We start from the raw sequence: 18,813 nt of genomic DNA, 5'->3' as shown, positions 1-18,813 counted from the left end.
AGAGAGAGGGAGAAGAGGGAGGAGCAGGAAGCATCAACTCCCATACGTGCCTTGACCAGGTAAGCCAGGGTTTTGAACCGGCAACCTCAGTGTTTCCAGGTTAATGCTTTACCCACTGCGCCACCACAGGTCAGGCTCTTTCAGAGTTTTAAAAGGTACAAGTTCATGTTCTCGCAGTAGTCTCCCTGTATCGTCCTGTCTTTCTACAACAGGAAAACGGGTAAAGCCATTTATTGTTTCCCCTACATTTCGAGCCTGGTCTATAGATTGTTGGGGAGGGGATTTCCCAGATTTTGAGCTATAGACTCCGCAATCAGCACGATAAGGGAACGGAGGAGCAGAGGGTGGAATGTAGGAAGAAGCCAAGGGCAGAGGAGGCCCCGCGGCTAAGGCAGCCATAGCCACGGATTTTTCATCCCCCCTGTCATCCTCAGACTCCAAGTTATAATCGTATTCACATCCCTCTGTTTCCAGCTCACCCTGATACTCTTCAGACAACGATTTGTCTTCATACAGAAACATTTCTACATAAAGGTCCCTTATTTTTGACCCTATCTGTCCCATAATCTTTTACTCCCAACTACACTTTATCCAAAAACTTTCTTTACTCACTGTGTGTACTTCACTTTGGGGAGTTCCGTCACCTTCCTTCAGTTTGAGTTTCTACGTACTCAAGTTGTCTATTCCGGCACCACTTGCTGCAGACCAGCGGCTCCTAATAACGATGCAAAATCGATGGGGCCGGGAGGACTCTTCAACATGCCTGGCAGTATCTGAGTGCCCCATAGCCCCAGTTCCCTTTATTATATAGCCATATGCAAATCAAGGACCTTGATACAACGTTGCACAACCAAGGCTAAGACAGAAACTCTCCCAAGGCAAAAACAGGATACATTAGTGAAATCTACCAACATCTGAAACAAACAAAGAGTAGGAGGAAGGCCATGTATATTGCTTCCAGCAACCCAAGGAAGCAAGTAGAGTGGGTGCAAATATTCAGCATGATAGCTAAATAGGGAGGTGCAGGGGGGAGAACTTAGCCTTTTGCTAAGCCTCGAATCTACAATGGCTTCTTGCCATTTACAGTCCACAATAGTTCTTGAGGTCAAAGTTGTATTCTGTCTTTGAAGACCGGTCTTCCTTTGTTGGGAAGCAGGGTGTGCATCTGGGGGACATGTTTTGTCAGGTGCTGAGTCCTCTGCCCATGACCACATGCACACACAGCTGCATCCCTGCCCTCGGGGTCTCACACACGCCTGCAGTCACTTCTCAGGGACAGAGGTGCACGACAGGTGCAAGGCTCACCTGGGGGAAAGGTTAGCCTGATTCTTGTTACCTGAGAACCTGGGTGCATGTCTCAAATATGCGTGTGATTTCTCTCCACGTCCCAGGCGGAGTGGCCATGCAAGGTTCACCGTCAGCCGTGAAGAGATGACCTCCCTCTCCCTCGGTGACAGGAGGTGTGTGGGTGTCCCGGAGGAAGTGTGCCCATGGCTGTGCCCCGTGCCCGTGGATCACTCGGGCAGGTGAGCCTTCCTGTTCCCCTCTTCTCCCCGGTCAGTAACACAGGACCCCGGAACGTGCTCGGATCGATGATGACTCCCCTCAAAAACATTCCTTGGAAAAGCTGAACAAAATGAGTGAGAACCCCAACCGTCGTTCTCATCGGATCTGAGGTCCACCAGCACGTTCAGTGCCCCAGGGACTGTAAGAGTGAGGGGCAGCTTCCCCTGGTCACACTCACATGGGCACCATTCAGAGTGTCAGCATTCCAGATCCTGCAGTCTTCCTGTTGTATTTTCCTTGTGTCCATGTGGTTTGAGGATGAGGTGTTGGGACGAATGGCCATGTTTTGTCCACTTGGCTGGCACCCATTCAGGGCCCAATGAGTAGGGAGTGGGGTCAAGGCTGAGGCCCTGTGAGCTCAGGACCCGGATCTGTGTGGGCCAGGTTCCCAGTGCAGATGTTGGTTCTGGGGTGTCGCGTTCAGGAAGGGAGGAAGGGGAGTTAGTTCTACGGTTTCTGACAGCCCATGCCAGAGCAACGCTGTTACTTTCTGGGGCCTGGTCAGGAACGGGAGTCCCAGAGTGGGCGTGGCCGGGCGGAGGGGTGTGGCTGTGTTGCTGCAGCTCCCTGCTCCTGGGTTTACCACACTCACCCCGTCCTCCTAGAGGACGGCCACCAGGGACGGTTCTGGGGACCAAGGGCAGAGTCATCATGATGTTCTGATGACGTGTACGGTGACGTGAACGGGAAGGGCTGAGTGGGAAAGGTCAGGTCCTGTGTGATTCCATCAAGTTGCATGGGACACGATGTCTCCTTCTGCACCAGCCGAGTGTATTAACTTTTCAGGGATATTTCTGGCCCTCCATGAGGCTGTCCCTGGGTGATTAAGCAGAACACATGGGGGTTCTCATCTATGTGGCTGTGGCACCTAAGCTAGGTCACGTGACATCCCCACATGAGCGTAGTGGCAGAAGTCTTCAGGGTGTGTTGTGCTGTGCACAATTTTGTGACAGACACACGCAATTGGTCGTGTCGGTTCCTGAGGAGTCATGTCCTGCGGTTCGATTCCCAGTGCCATGACGATGTGCCCAGGCCTGTGACTTTAGGGCAGCCACCTCTGGTCCAGGTGGCAGAGCAAAACCATGTTGACCCTTTGCTCTTTTGAGAGAGACATGGTTATTTTCATGTCATGGTATTCCCCCAAAGACAGTCTGAGTACTCTTTTGGCAAGGGTGTGTCCTATTCTGTTCCCATGGGTGATATATTTTGAGGAAGAGTGTGGGCATGTCACAGTCCGAATTCCGTGCTACCAGGTCCCCTGCCAGGGACAGATGACCTCCCGGGAAAGGTCCACACGTCTTTGGGAGGAAAATGTGCTTCCTCTCCGTTCTTGCTCTTGTGCATGGAAGAGCATTAGAGCTGTCGTGAGGTCAGTGGTGGTGATGACCGGCCAAGGGAGTTGGGTCCACCCTGAGACCAGTGCTGTTGACTGGCACAAAATTTAAGTCTTCAACGGCCGTCCCCAGGCTGTGGCCCCTTCTGCGGCGTAGCAATGGAGGCCATGTTTTTGCAGGCATCAGGATCCTCCTTTGGTCAAGGCAGCTACTGCTAACATTGCTGCCGAGGTCGGGTCTGGCATCTTCCTGGATGAGGGAATGCCCAGTCCTGGAGGGCACTGAGCCCTCAGTTTCAAGGGAGCTCTAATGGGGGTCCCGTCGGGTGCAGAACAGCCATTCTTGTGCGATTTAACCTGATGAGCCACTGAGGACAATTCTCCTAAATGAACTCAGTGTTTTAGGTGCAGTGGTTTGCCGCTTTGAGGGGAAGAAAGTTTCCTTCTGCCTGTGGGTTGTGTCTCAGCGAGACTGGGTTGCTCAGCTCCCTGTTCATGTGTTTACCGTAGTCGTTGACTTCCTAGTCAGGAATCTGAGTCCCAGAACGGGGTTGTTCTTTGTTGTGGACAGGGGCAGGCTGGTTTTTCTCAAGTGTGCACTACATGTGCCAGCTTGCAGGGACGACCCCAGCCCTGCAACTACGGTGATGTGAAATCCACGATGAGGACGAGAATGAACGTACAACCGGTGTGATTTGTTCTGAAGGAGCAGTGGTGAAACTAACCGTGTTTCTTAACCGTTTTAGAAGGTATTTGAGGTCAAAGTTGTCTTCTGTCTCTGAAGGCCAGTCTTCCTTTGTTGGGAAGCAGGGTGTGCATCTGGGGGACGTGTTTTGTCAGGTGCTGAGTCCTCTGCCCATGACCACATGCACACACAGCTGCATCCCTGCCCTCGGGGTCTCACACACGCCTGCAGTCACTTCTCAGGGACAGAGGTGCACGACAGACAGGTGCAAGGCTCACCTGGGGAAAGGTTAGCCTGATTCTTGTTACCCGAGAACCTGGGCGCATGTCTCAAATGAGCGTGTGATTTCTTTCCATGTCCGAGGCAGAGTGGCCGTGCAAGGTTCACCGTCAGCCGTGAAGAGATGACCTACCTCTCCCTCGGTGACAGGAGGTGTGTGGGCGTCCCGGAGGAAGTGTGCCCATGGCTGTGCCCCGTACCCGTGGATCCCTCGGGCAGGTGAGCCTTCCTGTTCCCCTCTTCTCCCTGGTCAGTAACACAGGACCCCGGAACGTGCTCGGATCGATGATGAGTCCCCTCAAAAACATTCCTTGGAAAAGCTGAACAAAATGAGTGAGAACCCCAACCGTCGTTCTCATCGGATCTGAGGTCCACCAGCACGTTCAGTGCCCCAGGGACTGTAAGAGTGAGGGGCAGCGTCCCCCGGTCACACTCACATGGGCACCATTCAGAGTGTCAGCATTCCAGATCCTGCAGTCTTCCTGTTGTATTTTCCTTGTGTCCATGTGGTTTGAGGATGAGGTGTTGGGACGAATGGCCATGTTTTGTCCACTTGGCTGGCACCCATTCAGGGCCCAATGAGTAGGGAGTGGGGTCAAGGCTGAGGCCCTGTGTGCTCAGGACCCGGATCTGTTTGGGTAAGTTGCAGGTTGGTTTTTATTAAATGTGCACTATGTGTGACAGCTTGCCGTGAACACCTGAGCCCTGCCAGTAAGGTGATCTGAAATCCATGATCAGGATCAGGATATATGTACAACCTTGATCAGTAGTGAAAAAAACCGTGTTTCTTAAGTCTTTTATAAGGTTCTTTGTTTTCGACTGTAAATGGCAAAAAGCCATTGTAGATTCGAGACTTAGCAAAAGCCTAAGTTCTCTCCCCTCCATCTCCATATTTGGCTATGATGATGAGTAGTTGCACCTTTTAGCAACATTTCCACACTTATCAAAATACCCCCTTAACATTAATTAACAGGCACTTTAGAGATTACATATCAAAACTGAAAATTCCCAGTGTGATCTTCAGTATTCTCCTAGAGCAAAAGAAAATCTTTATGCTTTTGTTATGTAAATCTATGCTGCTTCAAGTCTTTCACTTGTGGCCTGGAGCAGCCTGGCTAAATTAGCAAGTCTTTTGGATCCAAAATGAGCGCGCTTTACTTATTTCAAACAAAATTATATTTATGTAGGGATATGAAATTATTTTTATTTTTTTTTCAATACTAGAGCTGGCATTTCCAGAATTATTATTATTATTACTTTTCATGTAAGGACTTAATTCAGGCCTAATAAACAAAGGCACTTAGACTTTAAACAAAAATTTCACATATAATCACACAAATCAAGAGTGCAGCCCCGATTTTAGAGATTAAACTATGGCCTGCTTGATCTTAAGTAAGGCTAAGTTAATAGGAACGTAATAAGGATATATACTAAACAGAGATCTCTCTCGAAAAATCTCAAGACGGCCGTATTTGATTTCTGTTCAGCAACATCCAAATCAGGCCCCCTTTTGCCCTCTTTTCAAGCAATGGAGCAAGAAAGAAATAAAATGATCTAAAACATTAAAAAAATTAGGTAATAATAACTGAGAAAGGGAAGAGAGCATAGTAAAATAAGCCTCATACAATTGCTCTTGTGAAGTGAGTCTCTCATCTAGAATCATGGTGTCTCACCAGTCCTTCAGGGATCCACCGAGGAGCTTCAGCAGACCTAGGAAAAACACACACACATATCCTCGGCCCCATAAGAGAACAGGGTCTGGCCCTTGCCAGATTCCTGTGAGTGGGTCCCTCCATCGCACTTCAGGGAAGGCTTTCCTTGCAGGCTTCCAGAGTCTCTAAGCTGCTGAATGACCCTGTACATCAGTATTCACAAAATTTAAAGTAAAAAGATCATGACAAAGAAGATTTGCAGGAGTTTCCTAATACTTAAGTTGCTATTTGGCTCCTAACTCTGAACACACCTCACAATGCACTAACCAAATCAGTAAGTCTTAAGGATCTACATTCTATTCTATTTAAATTCAAATGAGTGCTCCTTACAAGTTCTAAAAACATTTTATTTTTTCTAATTATTAGAGCCAGCATTTCCAATTTTTGTATGCAAAAAAACCTTAATTCAATCCTTAAAAACAGACACATTTTGACAGCATTAAACAAAGACTAAACAGAAACAAGAATTAGACGAACCAGACTAACCAGAGAGAAACCCGGGATTTCAGAGCACATCCAGATTAGAAAGATGCCTGCCTGATATTAGTCAGGGCATTTTCTGACAGAGACTGAAGGATGTGACTAAACAAAATCTCCCCGAGAAAATTTGTTCTCAGCAGCTGCTGGGATATTTTCTATACTCTGATCCAACACAAGTCCTCCACCTCAACTTCCAGACAAAGAACAAGAAAGAAACAAAATGATAGTTCAGAAGATCATAGTTAAAACATTAAAGAAAATCAGATCATGACAGGAAAAGCTGTAACTTTCCTAATACCTGAGACTCCTATCCATTCTCAAATTCAATAGTCACCTTAACTGGCGGCTCAGGTTGACTATGCTGAGATTTCTCCACTACCTCTACGGCCTTTCATGGAAGTCTAACTTCCACAGCAAATAATTACCCCCGGAGAGACAAGCACAAGCAATCACCTTCCAGTCATTTGGGGGAAGAGCCTTTGCACTAATACTATCTGATAAACCAAGTGAAAAAGGGGCAGTAGGCCCACACTGAACACAAGCAAGTTTAAGCTCTTTCAGAGTTCTAAAGGGTACAGGTTCATGTTCTCGCACTAGTCTCCCTGTATCGTCCTGTCTTTCTACAACAGGAAAACGGGTAAAGCCATTTATTGTTTCCCCTACATTTCGAGCCTGGTCTATGGATTGTTGGGGAGGGGATTTCCCAGATTTTGAGCTATAGACTCCGCAATCAGCACGATAAGGGAACGGAGGAGCAGAGGGTGGAATGTAGGAAGGAGCCGAGGACAGTGGAGGCCCCGCGGCTAAGGCAGCTATAGTCACGGATTTTTCATCCCCCCTGTTATCCTCAGACTCCAAGTTATAATCGTATTCACATCCCTCTGTTTCCAGCTCACCCTGATACTCTTCAGACAACGATTTGTCTTCATACAGAAACATTTCTACATAAAGGTACGTTATTTTTAACCCTATCTGTCCCATAATCTTTTACTCCCAACTATACTTTATCCAAAAACTTTCTTTACTCACTGTGTGTACTTCACTTTGGGGAGTTCCGTCACCTTCCTTCAGTTTGAGTTTCTACGTACTCAAGTTGTCTGTTCGGGCGCCACTTGCTGCAGACCAGCGGCTCCTAATAACGGTGCGAAATCGATGGGGCCGGGAGGACTCTTCAACATGCCTGGCAGTATCTGAGTGCCCCATAGCCCCAGTTCCCTTTATTATATAGCCATATGCAAGTCAAGGACCTTGATACAACGTTGCACAACCAAGGCTAAGACAGGAACTCTCCCAAGGCAAAAACAGGATACATTAGTGAACTCTACCAACATGTGAAACAAACAAAGAGTCAGAGGAAGGCCATGTATATTGCTTCCAGCAACCCAAGGAAGCAAGTAGAGTGGATGCATATATTCAGCATCATAGCTAAATATGGAGGTGGAGGGGGGAGAACTTAGCCTTTTGCTAAGCATCCAATGTACAATGGCTTCTTGCCATTTACATTCCACAACAGTTCTTGAGGTCAAAGTTGTCTTCTGTCTTTGAAGACCGGTCTTCCTTTGTTGGGAAGCAGGGTGTGCATCCAGGGGACGTGCTTTGTCAGGTGCTGAGTCCTCTGCCCATGACCACATGCACACACAGCTGCATCCCTGCCCTCGGGGTCTCACACACGCCTGCAGTCACTTCTCAGGGACAGAGGTGCACGACAGACAGCTGCAAGACTCACCTGGGGGAAGGGTTAACCTGAGTCTTGTTACCCGAGAACCTGGACGCATGTCTCAAATGTGCGTGTGATTTCTCTCCACGTACCAGGCATAGTGGCCATGCAAGGTTCACCGTCAGCCGTGAAGAGATGACGTCCCTCTCCCTCGATGACAGGAGGTGTGTGGGTGTCCCGGAGGAAGTGTGCCCATGGCTGTGCCCCGTGCCCGTGGATCACTCTGGCAGGTGAGCCTTCCTGTTCCCCTCTTCTCCCCGGTCAGTAACACAGGACCCCGGAACGTGCTCGGATCGATGATGAGTTCCCTCAAAAACATTCCTTGGAAAAGCTGAACAAAATGAGTGAGAACCCCAACTGTCGTTCTCATCGGATCTGAGGTCCACCAGCACGTTCAGTGCCCCAGGGACTGTAAGAGTGAGGGGCAGCTTCCCCTGGTCACACTCACATGGGCACCATTCAGAGTGTCAGCAATCCAGATCCTGCAGTCTTCCTGTTATATTTTCCTTGTGTCCATGTGGTTTGAGGATGAGGTGTTGGGACGAATGGCCATGTTTTGTTCACTTGGCTGGCACCCATTCAGGGACTAATGAGTAGGGAGTGGGGTCAAGGCTGAGGCCCTGTGAGCTCAGGACCCGGATCTGTGTGGGCCAGGTTCCCAGTGCAGATGTTGGTTCTGGGATGTTGTGTTCAGGAAGGGAGGAAGGGGAGTTAGTTCTACGGTTTCTGACAGCCCATGCCAGACCAACGCTGTTACTTTCTGGGGCCTGGTCAGGAACGGGAGTCCCAGAGTGGGCGTGGCCGGGCGGAGGGGTGTGGCTGTGTTGCTGCAGCTCCCTGCTCCTGGGTTTACCACACTCACCCGGTCCTCCTGGAGGACAGCCACCAGGGACGGTGCTGGGGACCAAGGACAGAGTCATCATGATGTTCTGATGACGTGTACGATGACTGATGACGTGAACGGGAAGGGCTGAGTGGGAAAGGTCAGGTCCTGTGTGATTCCATCAAGTGGCATGGGACATGAAGTCTCCTTCCGCACCAGCCGAGTGTATTAACTTTTCAGGGACATTTCTGGCCCTCCATGAGGCTGTCCCTGGGTGATTAAGCAGAACACATGGGGGTTCTCATCTATGTGGCTGTGGCACCTAAGCTTGGTCACGTAACATCCCCACATGAGCGTAGTGGCAGAAGTCTTTAGGGTGTGTTGTGCTGTGCACAATTTTGTGACACACGAAATTGGTCGTGTCGGTTGCCAAGGAGTCATGTCCTGCGGTTCGATTCCCAGTGCCATGAAGATGTGCCCAGTCCTGTGACTTTAGGGCAGCCACCTCTGGTCCAGGTGGCAGAGAAGAACCATGTTGACCATTTGCTCTTTTGAGAGAGACATGGTTATTTTCATGTCATGGTATTCCCCCGAAGATGATCTGAGTACTCTTTTGGCAAGGGTGTGTCCTATTCTGTTCCCATGGGTGATATATTTTGTGGAAGAGTGTGGGCATGTCACAGTCCCAGAGTTCCGTGCTACCAGGTCCCCTGCCCGGGACAGATGATCTCCCGGGAAAGGTCCGTACGTCTTTGGGAGGAAAATGTGCTTCCTCTCTGTTCTTGCTCTTGTGAATGGAAGAGCATTAAAGCTGTCGTGAGGTCAGTGGTGGTGATGACCGGCCAAGGGAGGTTGGGTCCACCCTGAGACCAGTGCTGTTGATTCCCACAAAATCCAAGTCTTCGACGGCCGTCCCCAGGCTGCGGCTCCTTTTGCGGTGTAGCGATGGAGGCCATGTTTTTGCAGGCATCAGGATCCTCCTTTGGTCAAGGCAGCTACTGCAGACATTTCTGCCGAGGTCGGGTCTGGCATCTTCCTGGATGAGGGAATGCCCAGTCCCTGGAGGGGACTGAGCCCTCAGTTTCAGGGGAGCTCTAATGGGGGTCCCGTCGGGTGCAGAACAGCCATTCTTGTGCGATTTAACCTGATGAGCCACTGAGGACAATTCTCCTAAACGAACTCAGTGTTTTAGGTGCAGTGGTTTTCTGCTTTGAGAGGAAGAAGGCTTACTTCTGCCTGTGGGTTGTGTCTCGGCGAGTTTGGGTTGCTCAGCTCCCTGTTCATGTGTTTACCGTAGTCGTTGACTTCCTAGTCAGGAATCTGAGTCCCAGAACGGGGTTGTTCTTTGTTGTGGACAGGGGCAGGCTGGTTTTTATCAAGTGTGCACTGCGTGTGACAGCTTGCAGGGACCACCCCAGCCCTGCGACTAAGGTGATGTGAAATCCACGATCAGGAGGAGAATGTACGTACAACCGGTGTGATTTGTTCGGAAGGAGCAGTGGTGGAAATAATCGTGTTTCTTAACCGTTTTAGAAGGTGTTTGAGGTCAAAGTTGTCTTCTGTCTCTGAAGGCCAGTCTTCCTTTGTTGGGAAGCAGGGTGTGCATCTGGGGGACGTGCTTTGTCAGGTGCTGAGTCCTCTGCCCATGACCACATGCACACACAGCTGCATCCCTGCCCTCGGGGTCTCACACACGCCTGCAGTCACTTCTCAGGGACAGAGGTGCATGACAGACAGCTGCAAGGCTCACCTGGGGGAAAGGTTAGCCTGATTCTTGTGACCTGAGAACCTGGGCGCATGTCTCAAATGTGCGTGTGATTTCTCTCCACGTCCCAGGCGGAGTCGTTGTGCAAGGTTCACCGTCAGCCGTGAAGAGATGACGTCCCTCTCCCTTGGTGACAGGAGGTGTGTGGGCGTCCCGGAGGAAGTGTGCCCATGGTTGTGCCCCGTGCCTGTGGATCGCTCGGGTAGGTGAGCCATCCTGTTCCCCTCGTGTCCCCGGTCAGTAACACAGGACCCCGGATCGTGCTCGGATCGATGATGTCTCCCTTCAAATGCATTCCTTGGAAATCTGAACAAAATGAGTGAGAACCCCAACCGTCGTTCTCATCGGATCTGAGGTCCACCAGCACGTTCAGTGCCCCAGGGACTGTAAGAGTGAGGGGCAGCGTCCCCCGGTGACACGCATGCGCACAGTACCTGGGGTGTGAGTGTCAGAGAACCCCCTGGGTTAGAGTCATGATTCCCAAGGCGTTTGTTGGTTGTTTCTGACCAATGCTGTTTGAGTGAATTTTCAGTCTTTCTGTCTTGTCCGCTAGCATGTGCTTAAATGTGACAATGGCACTGGCCCGTTTAGACCGTGGCAGGGATGTGTCCTTCCCAGGTTTTCAGCTCGGGTGCAGCCGTGGGGGAGGTCTGTGTGTGGAGCCCAAAATCAGAAGTGGTTCAGTGTCTTGATTACAGCCCCAAGTCTTGCAATTTGGGAACCTGTGTTTGTCAGGTACTCTGTGAGGGTCCCGGGGTTGGCGTGGGGTCGGCCGCAGGGACAGGGGGACATGATCGGGCCATGGTGACGCCGCTGGCAGCGTCCCTGAGGCAGTGACTCCCCCAGTCCTGAACCTGGCTCTGAGATGAAGATGCCTCCGTAGCTGACGGTCTAGACTGGAAGGGGAGTCGTGGGAGGACACGTCGTCGGGTGGCTTTGCTGGGTCCCCTGATCCGTGACGGCTTCCCGTCCGTGTCTGCTTTCAGTGTGTTAGCCAACATCCTTTCTGTCCTTTTTGCCCGTTGGTAGGGAGCTTCCCAGGCCCACGTCCTACCTGGGAGGTTGTCATTTTCTTGGCAGGGATGTCTCCCGTTTTTTTCAGAGGGGCTGAGGTTGTCCAGGGGCGTCCTGTGGGCACGGCAGGGACCGTGGGCACTGTGATCCCACACGTGTGCCTCCGTGGACAGAGTCCTACCTTGGAGAGGGCTGGCGGGCCCTGGTTCAGATGCCCCGGGGTTTAGCTCTTCCTCCCGTCGTCAGGGATGGAACTCTGCAGCTCACCGTGGCCACAGGCGATGTTCCTGTTCTGAGGGAGGGTCGCACTTTGGCACCCACAAGGTCAACCTGTGCCGTGTCCGTGAGTGGCATTGCAGGCTGGTGTCAGCTGGGCTTTTGTTCTGATCCTGGGGAGGGAAGACCGCAAATACCCATCCGTTACTTTTTGTTGCTCCCCCTGAGAGTTGTTGGCCCGAGGAGCACAAACGGGTGCCTGGCTTGAAGCTGCTCGGCCACCGAATATTGAAAGAGGGCGCTTTGGACCTGTAACTGGTATACCAGTGGCGTGAGGCTCTGTGTCAGTGTCCTCGGGGTTTTTATTGGGGGCCGCCGCATTCCTGTCAAGGGCGGTTCACTTGTGAGAGTTAGCAGAGACCAGGTGTCTAAGAGGACTCCGTGTCTGTGGTCAGTAAGAGCGTGCACACAGAGTGAGTGTGCTTTTTTAGTTCCCAGGTGGATATCGTGAGGGCGTCCTTGGCCTATTGTAGCAGCCCCCTGGAGTCAGAGATTTTGTTTGTTTGTTTTTAAGAAACAGTTCCCCGTTTTGTTTTGTTTTGCTGTGTTTTCTCGTGGGAGTCTGAGCATATGGCCAGGAAAACAGTATGCGGGGTCTGCTTGTTCATCTCAGGAGAACTGTGCCCACAGACACAGGCATCCCCGTAGACTGACCTGCACACGTGGTGTCACCCCTCAGGGACAGAAGTGCGTGACAGTCAGACACTAGACCCTCTGATGGGGACGTGGGTTAATTACCTGGGGACCTGGGTGCATGACTCAATGCCTGTTTGATTTCTGCCCAGTTCTCAGGTGGAGGGTATTGCAAAAGTTCACGCGTGTCCCAGAAGACGTGTAGTCCTGAGGGCACAGCCTGCCTGGCGGTCACTCTGGAAGGTGAGTGTCCCTCTGCTCCGAGTTCAGCCATTAGCTTTAAGAGTTATAAGAGCTGCTGAGCTGGCTGTCTGGGTCCTAAGGTCCTAAAGGGCACAGGGTCCCTCCAGGAGTGGACTGAGTGTCCCTCCTGTCTGTGCCTTGGCTCTGGACCTCCAGGCCGACAGGAGGGCTCTGAAGTCATGTCTTCACCCAACGAGCCACCCAGCGAACTTCCTAAATGACCCAGCTCTGAGCCCGATGAGAGCGGGCAGGGAAATGGAGAAGAATCAGAGCTCCCAGTGGGGAGGAGCCCCCTCCCTCCACAATCCCATCCTGCCGCCGAATCTACCTCCCGGGAGACCACGGGTTAGCTTATATCTCAGCCTTTTCTCGGGGTGATTATTCCCCGACAAGGGCTTCTAGCTTCTCGTCGCCTGCCATTCCTCAGTTCATATTTTGTGACATAAACCTCTGACAGATAGCCAGCAACGCATCAGCCCTCAGACTTCCACTGAGAATATATAAAGAGTAGTGAAGTATTCTGAGCGATTTTATAACATGGCCAGTGAAGCAGAAAAAAAAAAAAATCGTCAAGAGAGACCGTTTTCCGTGGGATGGAGGGGGTGCTGTAGGTCCAGGCACTGCAGAGACACTAGCCCTGTGCCGGGTGCTGGTGTTGATGTGGGAGGAGGTGTATGTAGAGCGGGGCGCTCCGGCCTCAGAGCTGGGTGACAGTGAGAAGCGGCCTCTCGACGGAGAGCACCGTGCAGAGCGCCGTGGGCTGACTCCCAGCACCGCGCTGTGTTTCTCACTTCTCTCCCGCCCCTCAGAAGATGGCGTCCTGGGACTCCTTGGGGAGTGAACAGCACCTGTCCGTCCCTGAGACGGGGCTCGTCAGACCCAGAGCCTTTCACCTGCCCGCTGTCCGCCGGCCACCCTCTGCAGGTGAGTTTCTGTCAGACTAGTTCTTGCCTTCTACCAGCCGCCGTGGATGGGTAGAACAGTCAAGGTCAAGCTCCCAAACACTGATGGCTTTGAGTTGAGTTCTGCTTGACTCCAAGAGCCAAACTGCATGATGAGTTAAGGGGTACGGCTTTCCTTATCCATCTTTATAGCTTTTCTTTTTCTTTTCTTTTATATCATTTTTTTTTATTTTAGTGAGAGGAGGAGAGGCAGAGACAGACTCCCGCATGCGCCTGACCAGGATCCACCCGGCATGCCCACCAGGGGGGCGATGCTCTGTCCATCTGGGGCCCTTGCTGTATTGATCGGCAACCGAGCTATTTTAGCGCCTGAGGCAGAGGCCATGGAGCCATCCTCAGCGCCCGGGCCAACTTTGCTCCAATTGAGCCTTGGCTGCAGGAGGGGAAGAGAGAGACAGAGAGGAAGGAGAGGGGGAAGGGTGGAGAAGCAGATGGGTGCTTCTCCTGTGTGCCCTGGCCAGGAATCGAACCCGGGACTTCTGCACGCCATGCCGACGCTCTACCGCTGAGCCAGCCGGCCAGGGCCCCTTCATAGCTTTTCTACACCTCACTTAGTACATTTCCTGTGCCTGTGAAGGCTTTCCTTCACTTTTCTTGTTCGATAAGTGGAGCTCCCCCCTTACCAGGGAATTGTTGGACGTATGAGAGACAGCAAGCTCTCAGGGGCTGTTAGACTGCCTGGCAGACAAGTCGATTTGTCTAAAAGAATGTGTTTGTTGAATGAATGTGTTGACCTAGAACTCTCAGAAGCCAAATTCAGAGGCAAAGAGACAGATACAAGCCTGAGATGGTTGGGGATGTCCATCAGTGCTTTAGCCCAGCCAAGGGGAGACACAAAGTAGCCCCACTGTTTGGCATCTCTGAATTTGAGGACATGTGAAAGTCATTTTTCTGGCCCAGCTACCGGACAGGGGGCTTTCTCTGGGTGTGCTGGGTCAGTTTGCCCCAGCACATGTTCAAGAGAGAAGGAGGATTTCATAGGAACCCCCCCCCCCACGGACCCTTGAGCCTGGACAACGTGTTCCTCACCTCTGTCCATTCTCCCCACTGTGTCCTCGCAGGTGGACTTGTCACTCTGGGTTCCGTGCCATCGACTGTCCGCGTCCTCTCAGCGGTGACTCGGCCTTCCTTCTGCATGGGGACGCCTCTCTGTCCTGCGAGGCAGCGGACACCTCCCGCAGATAAGACATGCTTAACTGAGACATGATCATGTTGGGATGTCATCGATGAGACTTTAATTTGGGCGTGGTGAACTGTTCCCCTGGCCGCCACTTTGACTCAATCCCAGGAGCCTCAGTAGAGGAAATATTATTGCCCAAGAAACTCAAAATCGTGGTATCCCTCAGTGCCCCCATAAATAGAAATTCATTAATTTCCATTTGCCGGGTGGTACATTTTTTTTTTTTTAAAAAGTAAGGTATATTACAAAGAATCTCTGCACAGTTTTTTTTTCTCCCCCCAATTCAAAGCAAATCTAAATATCTCATACATAAATTACGTGCCCTCCTCACTCCTAATTCAATTAAGGAAGCTGTGTGCCTTCTTTTAAGTGGAGAGATGTGCGCACACACACATACATGGCACACACACTCACGCCAACACGCTCACAGGCTATTTTGTGTGGGGTTCAGAGAGTGGGACCACATTGTATACATTCTTCCAAACACTGCCTTTTGGCTAACATTTTTTTTTTCAGGGCCTTCTATTTTAACAACACACATCGGTGTCGTTTATTGAATGACCGCACGACTGTTTCGTAGCTCGAGCGTCATTCCGTGTTTTTATACATTTCTCATTTCTAGATCTGTATGTTAGCCCCCAATTTCTGTGCAGAACCACCTCCCTCCAGATCAATCATTCTGCCTTTGTCTCTCAGACCGTGAGAAATGACCGAGCACTGGAAATACTCAGGATTAAGAATACGCACATTTTAAATTTGGAAAATTATCCCACAATTCCCTTCAAAAATGAGGTAGCACCTCGATCCTCCAGTGGCAACGGGTGAGGTTGCTGGCCCTCCTCCAACCTCACAGATAATGGATTCCACACATATTTAAAACCTTTGCCAATGTGAGAGCCCAAACTATTGTCTTAAATTATATTTCTTTTGGGTTTTTTGTGTTTTTTTTTTGTTGTTTTTTTTTTTTTGTTTGATCCTTTTTTCATATGTTGATTCGCCATCTGTATTTTTTTTTTTAATTTCCTCTTTGTGTCTAATTTTGGGGGTTGGGGCCGGGGCTTCCATCTGTTCCTTATTTTGAAGAGCTCATTTATTTATTCTCGGGAAAACAAGCTTGGGGTTTGTCAAGCATTACAGATATTTCTCCCACACTTTCGAACCTCGTTTTTTTTTTTGTGACAAGAATGTGTAGGATTGTTCTGTGTCCAAGCACAACCATGTTCGCTTCTCCAGCTTCTGAATTTCATGTCATTTTTTTTTTTTTTTTTTTGGAAAGATAGTTGATACTGATTCCATAAAGCCTATCACTTCTGTTAACTTCTGATTATTTTATGGGTTTTTTTTTTAATTCAAATTTCTTAAACCATGAGAAAAAAACAAACAAACTTTCTTTATTTGAAAATCTCAATGTTGCCAAGTGATTTGCCATTTCCTGAGATGATTTGCCAACGACTGCCCATTTATTTGTAATGCCATCCTGCCCCGTGCCGTACCCGCCATCTGTGACCAGCTCCATTTCTGTCCTGTGGGTCTGTGTGTCCTTCTTCAACCTCCTGTCTCATGTGTCTGCTCGTGGGGAAAAAAATTACAGTTTTAGACTGCAGTCTCACCAATGTTAATAAATTAACTTATAGGAGAACTGGTTTTTTTTTTTTAAATACTATACATCTTCCCGGCCAAGGACAAAGGTATGTCTTTCTCTTTATTCAGTAATTTTCGTTACGGTTAATATTTTTTCACTGTGCGAGGGAGGCATTTTCTTGCGGTTTATTTTTTTGATGTGTGTGTGTGTGTGTCTGAAAGTTTTGGGGTTTTTTTTTGGGGGGGGTGTGGGGGCGGGTTAAGTGATCACCTTCCTCTTTCTTATGACTTTTCAGGGTTTTTTTTTTTTTCTTCCAAGTATAGACGAAATCCTTTGCAAATCCTGTGCGTTTTGATTGACCCCTTCCAAGCAATCTGGGTGTCAGTTTCGTGGGATAAAAGTTCACGACTGGTCCTTTCAGAGGGGCTGACACGATTGTGGTCAAGGGTGGATGGTCTCCACTCTTGATTCAATTAGAGGTTAATGGATTGCTTCTCGGGTTGGGCCAGCACATGGTTGCTGGTCTGAGGATCCCCAAACTCTCCTGGAAAAAGCTCTAAGCAAAGTGGAGTTTCGGAAACCGACCCCAGCAAGGGCTCACACCACTCCAACCGGGGGGGGGGGGGGGGGGGGTTAGTTCTTTGTGTTTTGAAAGCAGAAAAGTGATGGCTTTGGGATCTGGGCTTGACCTGATTCAAGGTGGGCTTTTCACAGAAGGGAACCAATTACAGATGGGCCGAATACGTCGTGCTGTCGTGGGGCGTTGGTAAAGGGGTCAGGGCCTTGCTGTGTGAGTCTAGGTCATCCCATTTTCATCTGATAAGTGAGCTGCTTTCTTTCCCATGGGAGTGTGATGTAATCGGGGACTTTTTTTAGAGGAGCAGATGATGAAATGTATTGGTGTACCATTCTGTCTCGTTGATAGGATTTGGCTTGGGGTGGTATCGGGCCTCAGGGTCTGTAGGTAAGTCATCTGTAGGGGGTCACAATGATCAATGTAAGATGCTAATCTGAAATTTGCGATATTTTTGAGTCTCATTAGTAATTGCAGCCTCTGACCTTTTTATATATTTCTCAGGAATTTTCATCCAAATCTCATCAAATACTTTTTGGCATACACGGGTGTGTTTTTTATTGAAACTTCTTTTTAAAATTATTGTGAAATAATTCATTTTTATATGACTGAAATTTCCTCTTATTGCTTGAATGATCAAACCCTATTTATTTATTTTTTAAAAATTTTTATTTAGAAAATTAAATTTAACAGGGTGACATTGATCCATAGGAGGACATAGGTTTCAGGTGAACATCTCTGTAGCATTTGAACTGTTGATGATGTTGTATACCCATTACCCAAAGTCAAATCATTTTCCTATTTGTTTTGTTTTTGTTTTTGTTTTTTATTTTTCTGAAGTTGGAAATGGGGAGGCAGTCAGACAGACTCCCACATGCGCCTGACCAGGATCCACCCGGCACGCCCACCAGGGGCGATGCTCTGCCCATCTGGGGCGTCGCTCTGTTGCGACCAGAGCCATTCTAGCGCCTGAGGCAGAGGCCACAGAGCCATCCTCAAAGCCCGGGCCATCTTTGCTCCAATGGAGCCTTGGCTGTGGGAGGGGAAGAGAGAGACAGAGAGGAAGGAGAGGGGGAGGGGTGGAGAAGCAGATGGGCGCTTCCCCTGTGTGCCCTGGCCAGGAATCGAACCCAGGACTCCCGCACGCCAGGCCGGCCCTATTTGTTTTTTATTAAATGTTTTACTCTATAAATTCAGTACTGAATCATTCAGAGTATCTGAATTTAAATTAGAATTTTTTTGAAATTCTAATACCAGTTCATGAAATCGGTTTCTAATTCCCTGTTTTGTTCTATTTTTGTCATGCTTTGGTATCATATTTTCCGGCTGTGTTAAAAGAACTTTGAGGGTTTTCTTCTCTGTTCTTAGAATGGGTTAAAAGCTCTAGCATTAATATCCCCATTAAGTGGAGATACCAATTAAGTCGTCCCGAGGCCCCTTTGGTTTGGGTGGTTTGGCAATAGAACCGAGGCTACCAGAAAATTTTCTCACTTTTTTCTATGATTATTGCTTTGTTTGTTTGTTTGTTTTATACCTTTTCTTGTAGAAAAATCCCAGTTTAAGCACATTTTCAAACACAATCGCTTGACCTCACACAAGGTGTTTTTGGTCACTCCATCAATTTCTGTTGTTTCTCCCATTTTGGTTATTTCTTCTGTGTCTTTTTTTCCATAAAATATTGTACGTTAGGCTCATGGACTTCACTGCTTTCCCTCACCCTCTCCCCTGGTCAGTTTGATGGTATAATGTTTTCTGTGTTTCTTTTTTCTTCTATGTTCTAATTTATTTATTTTATACTTTTTCGGTATTCCTTTGTGTTTTCACCTAATAAATTCTTAAATGTGTCTCATCCATTTATTTTCAGTTGCTCTTGGTAAGGAAAGATTTTCCGTGCCGTGTATTTCAGAAAATGTTTTGTGACAAACACACGCGTTGTGAACATAGAGTGTGGACCAAGCAGACACCCGTGAACCTGAGACCCGCAGTTGC

The 18,813-nt window shown here is 49.1% G+C and overlaps 4 non-coding genes across 4 annotated transcripts; all 4 read left to right on the top strand.

Moving 5' to 3' along the window:
- The first annotated feature begins 1,586 nt into the window (after positions 1-1,586).
- On the top strand, positions 1,587-1,680 carry LOC136385149 (small nucleolar RNA SNORD116). Its single transcript, XR_010747753.1, has one exon. It is a non-coding gene; the product is annotated as a small nucleolar RNA SNORD116 (small nucleolar RNA).
- A 2,462-nt stretch (positions 1,681-4,142) lies between these two features.
- Positions 4,143-4,236, top strand: LOC136385156 (small nucleolar RNA SNORD116). Its single transcript, XR_010747760.1, has one exon. It is a non-coding gene; the product is annotated as a small nucleolar RNA SNORD116 (small nucleolar RNA).
- Positions 4,237-8,062: 3,826 nt separating this feature from the next.
- LOC136385167 (small nucleolar RNA SNORD116) lies at positions 8,063-8,156 on the top strand. Its single transcript, XR_010747771.1, has one exon. It is a non-coding gene; the product is annotated as a small nucleolar RNA SNORD116 (small nucleolar RNA).
- Positions 8,157-10,626: 2,470 nt separating this feature from the next.
- LOC136385151 (small nucleolar RNA SNORD116) lies at positions 10,627-10,719 on the top strand. Its single transcript, XR_010747755.1, has one exon. It is a non-coding gene; the product is annotated as a small nucleolar RNA SNORD116 (small nucleolar RNA).
- The last annotated feature ends 8,094 nt before the right edge of the window (positions 10,720-18,813 follow it).

This window comes from Saccopteryx leptura, chromosome 13 (assembly GCF_036850995.1).
Source record: "Saccopteryx leptura isolate mSacLep1 chromosome 13, mSacLep1_pri_phased_curated, whole genome shotgun sequence".
In the NCBI taxonomy this organism is placed as follows: domain Eukaryota; kingdom Metazoa; phylum Chordata; class Mammalia; order Chiroptera; family Emballonuridae; genus Saccopteryx; species Saccopteryx leptura.
The sequence above is the reverse complement of the archived record's forward strand: the minus strand, read 5'-3'. Positions and strand labels throughout refer to the sequence as shown.